Source organism: Tiliqua scincoides, unplaced genomic scaffold, assembly GCF_035046505.1.
Source record: "Tiliqua scincoides isolate rTilSci1 unplaced genomic scaffold, rTilSci1.hap2 HAP2_SCAFFOLD_55, whole genome shotgun sequence".
Lineage (NCBI taxonomy): Eukaryota > Metazoa > Chordata > Lepidosauria > Squamata > Scincidae > Tiliqua > Tiliqua scincoides.
In genome coordinates this window covers 31,410-37,185 of record NW_027101645.1, presented here as the reverse complement: position 1 = coordinate 37,185, position 5,776 = coordinate 31,410, and the positions used below count along the sequence as shown (strand labels likewise).

Sequence of the window (5,776 nt, the reverse complement as noted above, 5' to 3'; positions counted from 1 at the left end):
ACGGGACAGGAAAAGACACCACCTCATTTCAGACATTTCATTGTTCTTTCCATCTTCCTAAACAAGCCGCAGCACAGAACAACATTTTTGGCATCTGGTCTTCAGCCAACCCATGAAGAAGGAAATTATTCTGGAAAGAAAATATTAAGGAAAACATCACTTGCTAGCAGCTCTGCTTATGCAGAAGAAATATATTATCTTAGAAATCTCTAGAATTTATTGCAACCCTCAAATAATGTTTATTTTCTGCTTCCTTACACTTAGAGGCAGAAAGTAGATTAGGACTCCAGGTTTTTGAGATTACAGGTATAGCAACTGTTACCCTGCAGATGCCTGATCTTGTCTGATCTCGGAAGCTAAGCAGGGTCAGGCCTGGTTAGTACTTGGATGGGAGACCTCCTGGGAATACCGGGTGCTGTAGGCTTATACCATAGTCTTTCGAGACTGAAGGTTGCCAACCAGGTATAACCTTATTATCCACGGATATTTCACCTGATTTATCTCAATGCAATGAGAAGGACCCTTTAAATTAAAGGGAAAAAGTCCTTTAACAATAGCCTTGTTAATGCAAGAGAGGGGAACCGACTGACAATCCATCAATCAGTCCCTCCCCAGGCGCTTAGAACAGCTTCATTCCGAGGCAAGTGACCCCTCCTTTCCCCCTGAGCCAGTGGCATAGCTAAGGGGCTGCTGGGGGTAGCGGCTGCACCAGGCATCAAGCTTTAGGGGGGCAACAAGCTGAGCTTGACACTAGTGACCAAAATTGTGAAAATCTTGGTATGTATGAATAATACCATCATGTTATATATCATTGGAAAGGTAATTTAATGCAGAATGCAATGAAATAAACTGCATTGGAATATCTCTATTCTATCAAAAGTTATGGCCAATAACCAGAAAATGAAAACACAACTGTCTTGTGGAACAAAAAGTGAATTTGCTTAACTCCAAACTGACCTATGAGACTGATTGTTCTCATTGTGCCAATGAGATGTTATTGTGATACAGCATGGAATTAATTTTTTATTTATTTACTTAATTAAATTTGATTTTATCATGCAGGGGCTCTACAAAATCTTTTTTGAGCCCGGGGAAGCAGATAGATGACTTAGCTACGCCACTGACTGGGGGAAGGCAGCAGAGCAAGGGGGTGGTGAACTGCTGGGGGTGAGGAGGTGGTTTCCTCCCAATTTTCACTTTTTAAAAAGGTCAGGCATGATGTGACTTCCAGTTGTGACATCACTTCCGGGGGAAACTTTTTGAGCTTGGCACCGGGCTACACGATCATTAGCAACGCCACTGCCCTGAGCACATGGAAGAATGCTCTGGTGTAATGTCAGAATCATCATGCGACACAATTATTCTATTCTGCTCATCCTGAAAGGATGATCGTGTCTAAGTAGTGACTGCATTCATCCTTGTCCAAAGAACCTCCTCCATTCTTTCCCAGTGAAGGGAGGGGTCATGGTGAAGGGAGTGTTCACTGCCTCAGAGTGAAGCCTTTCTAAGTACTGGAGAGAGACTGATTGCCTGCCTGATGCATTACAAAGGTCAGCAAGGCTGTTCTTAAATTACTGAGACAAGGGACATTGTTTTTTAAATGGATTTGCTTTAACTTGAGCTCTATTAGGCAATAAAAGATCTTCCCTGAACTGTTGAGGTCTCTTCACTGGATGTTCACCTTTGGCCTCAGCAAAGAGAAGGGCTTTCATCACTGTGTTTCTTCTTTTCTTAAGCTCTTAGGGCACAATCCCTAACCAGATCTACTCAGAAGTAAGTCCTATTTTGTTCAGTGGGGCTTACTTTCAGGAAAGTGAGGTTAGGATTGCAGTCTTAGTCTTCTCCCTGACCAAAGAGAGCTGAAGAGCTCCCCTCCTCTGTCATGTCCACACAGCTTCACTGCAGCCACACTGATCTCCTGCTTTCCTTGTCTCACTTTACTGATGAAGAGGCTGTGGCTCAAGGGGATCTTAAGTACTGTGTTGTCCCCACATTGCCTCTGCCTTCCCTGGTCTCACAAGAGCACCAGGTAAACCACATTTCCCAGAACAATCTGGAATCATCCCAACTGGGTGATCCTGACATACTACATAATTGACCTGGGAATTCCTGGCAGCTGATTCCTGATTCTTTTTATCCCCTAGATCAATGTTTCCCAAACTGTGGGTTGGGACCCACAGGGTTGGTTGTGAGCCAATTTCAGGTGGGTCCCCATTCATTTCCATATTTTACTTTTAATATATTAGCCTTGATGCCACCATGATATGTGGCTGCATTTGGGGAGATGTTGCAGACCTCTGCAAATTTTTAACAAGCTATGTACTATGTTTTGTTTATTCTTTTAACAATGACAGTAAATGGGACTTACTCCTGGGTAAGTGTGGGTAGGATTGCAGCCTAGGATTGTTAACAATTTTCTGGCTTGATGATGTCACTTCCGGTCATGACATCACTTCTGGTGGGTCCTGACAGATTCTCATTCTAAAAAGTGTGAGAAGCACTGCCCAAAATTCAGCAGATACAAAAACAGCAACCCTCCTATTGATGGATTTAAAAGGGTTTCCGATCATGAAGTGTGCAAAGGGTTTCTTGAAGTTTGTTGAATTAAGCTTATGCCTTGAAATGTGTTGCATCTACTACAAGCAAAAAATATTGTAGTGTCTCACAGGTACCTTTTTTTGGGTCCACACAGTGCTTGGCACAACAGTCCTGACAGCACTTTTTCATTTCCGGGCAATCAAAATCATTTTTGCACTCATCTGGTTGGAAAACGGTGCACATGCATTTATCTATTGGGCAGCTCCCGGGCTTCACTGTAATTAAAAAAAAGTCATAAAATTTTTTTTTAAGTCATTACTTTAAAAAAAGTAATTTAAAAACCGTACCTCAATAAAGAAGCACTTGTGAGCTGCATTCACCCAGTCTGGGCTTGGGTATCAAGAGTGGGGTCATCTGGCTCCACAAAGTTCTGTGATGAGTCATGAATTGCCACCAAGTCAGGGTGAGCGGCAGTCACAAGGGAGCAGCCTGGGCCTCAGCTATGATGTGGATCAGAGAGACATGGGCAGCTGGTATCAGCCTCTAAGAAAGGTAGATTCACCTGGGCAAGGAGGTTTAGGTATGGCGGACGGAGGGGAGTTGTGGGACAGAGTGAGAAGAGAGAGTGAGAGTAGGAGAAGACAAGGCAAATCAGGAGAAGTACTGGAAGGGGAAAAAAGTGAAGTGGTGGCAGTGGCAGATCTCCCATTCAGTTGATGGGGCAAATGCCCTGGGTGCAGAGTCTCGTGTGCTTTAAGGACCCCCGTGAAAGCTGCCTGACGGGGTTGGAAACTATGCTTCCAGTTTTCTGGAAGCAGTTTAAAGCATCAGGGAAGCTTCAGGAGACTTCTCCAACATGTCCTAGAGTCACGCGAGGCACCGTGCACTCCAGGTAAGTGGGAGGGATGGATTTGCAAGCAGCATCCCACAGGGGGGTGCCATCATGGTCCTTTGCCCCCGGGGCATGGGGCTGGGGAGGTCAGCTACTGGAAGGTAGACCCTAGGGCCTAAGCCAATGGCGTAGCTCCTGTAGCGGCAATGATATCCTGTGATACCAGGTTGCACTTTTTCAGAGATGGCAGTGCCGCCCCATGGTATCAAAGTGCCATGCTGCCTCTTATCTTGTCCATTCTGCTAATCTCTGTGCTTGCTGTAAATCCACTACATACTTCAGCTTCCACAGCTCTCCTAAGTTTTAAACAAAGCCATGGAAGCCCTTAAGGGTCATTAAAAGTTGCCTTTTCTGTGCTTTGCTGGTCACCCTGCATTTAACAAGTTAACCCTTCTCCTGTTCGTCTCCTCCTACACCGTGCTGTGGCACTCTTAACCCTGAAAATCCTGAAAATTAACCCTGAAATCCATCACAGGCAATGGCATGTTTGCAGCCGCTCTTTTTCCATTCTGTTCTACTGCAGACATGCTCCATTTGTTCTTCAGGTGCAGCTGAGATATTCAATTACATGCCCAATAGTTTGAATACAAGATTAAAAAGGGCAGACAAATGGACAGTTTTTGTAATTTATTCACTGGTTTCCTCTCCTTAAATGATGCTGAATTTCCATTTTCTTCCACCTTTTCTTTTATGAAACCCCTTTATGGCCTGCCCCAGGGTAATATATTTCAGTTGTCCAATAACTTGAATGAAGGCAGCATTAAAATTATAAGAAAGTTGATGCTGAGGACAACTGTGGGAACAATCCCAACCTGCAGATGAGCCAGTGCAAGGTGGCCCAGAGCTGTCACCAAAATGCCATAAAGCACTTTTGCCCGCTTTTTGAAGAGGGAGGCCGGCGTACAGACATGTGCTTGCTTCTGGGGGCCAATGTGAGGCCCAAAGGACTGGTAATACCATGCTAGCCAAGTCAGGCCAGTTTGGGGAGGAAGGGGGAAGGGTGGAAAGTCACAGGATTGGGCTGTTAATTGAGACAGCTGGACTCCACTTCCTTACACAACCATGAAACTCAGTAGGTAGACATGGGCCAGTTACCTGCTCTGGGCCTCATAAGCAGCACAGGTTTGATTGTCAGCACCCTTTTATGAATCTAAGAACACAAAGCAAAACACTCTTGGATACCTGGCAACACACAGCGTTTTGCACACTCGTTTAGGCAGCAAATTTTCAGTCCTTCGCAGTCAGCGTTTTTGTCACATTCATTGGGCTCAGCACGAACGCAGAAGATATAGTTTGGTGGGCAGTTCCAACCCTCTAAAAACAAGAATGTGTCATGGATGATTTTTTTCTGGGCATTCCTGGTCAGATACTTTCCACACAGACACACAATTTGAAAAATTTCATTCATTAACACATTAAACAAATGTTCTGTAATGGGTTATAGTCTGGTATGCACTTACCTGGGAGTAAATCCATTTGTTTGCACTCAATCCATTTGAAGTCAAGTAATTGAACTCATTACTTCTGAGTAGACATGCATAGGATTGTGCTCTTAATTTAGGTTATTCATAAAGCAGCCTCCAGTTTTAATCTATCACAAATAGAGCGCTTAGGGCCTTCAGCACACAGTATGTTACCGTGAAGCCCATTTGTCATCAAGTGAGTAGGTGTAGTAGGTGCCGCGCATCTTGGTCCTTTGGTCCTCAATGTAGCCTGATCGAGACATGCATGTACACAGTAGCGTATCTAGCATACTGGATATCTGGGATGGACCACTCCCATTCCCTCACCCTTGGCCATTCACATGGCCAAAAACACATGGTTTTTTTGCTGTTTCATGTACACTGGAGTCAGCTGCATCAGTAACTCCAGCACTGACTTGAATCTCAGTCTGCTGACTCTGAAATGAGTCATGAATGTCAACAACTTGAGTCCACAAGTCTGGGTTTGCTTCGTTACTTTTTCTTGCAGTGTGAAAGACCTTGTGGGGCCATCATTCAGGCTGGGCGAGTCACAGAGAAATTCCAGCCAGGAAGGAGGGAAGGGTTAATTTTTTTTTTGGTTTTGCATTGGGTAGGAGGGTGGAGGGAAGTGGAAGCAGGCTCTCTTGTCCGTCTCTGAAGGAACCAATGATCATTGGACAGAGGTTTTTTTCCCTGGATGAAAGAGGAGCCCAAGGGATGGGGATTGGGTGGGAGGCCTTAGGAGTGGGAATATGGGGAAGGGGCAATTCCTGGTTCCTAGTTATAGACTCATGGTTCTGGCAGGCTCATTAAATGGCTGGCCGCAGTGGGACTACTTCTGAGTAGAGCTGCAAAGGATTGGGTCATATTGATAAGCCTCCTA

The 5,776-nt window shown here is 44.8% G+C and overlaps 1 pseudogene; it reads left to right on the top strand.

Moving 5' to 3' along the window:
* Nucleotides 1–304: 304 nt before the first annotated feature.
* LOC136636020 (5S ribosomal RNA) lies at nt 305–424 on the top strand (annotated as a pseudogene).
* Nucleotides 425–5,776: the final 5,352 nt, after the last annotated feature.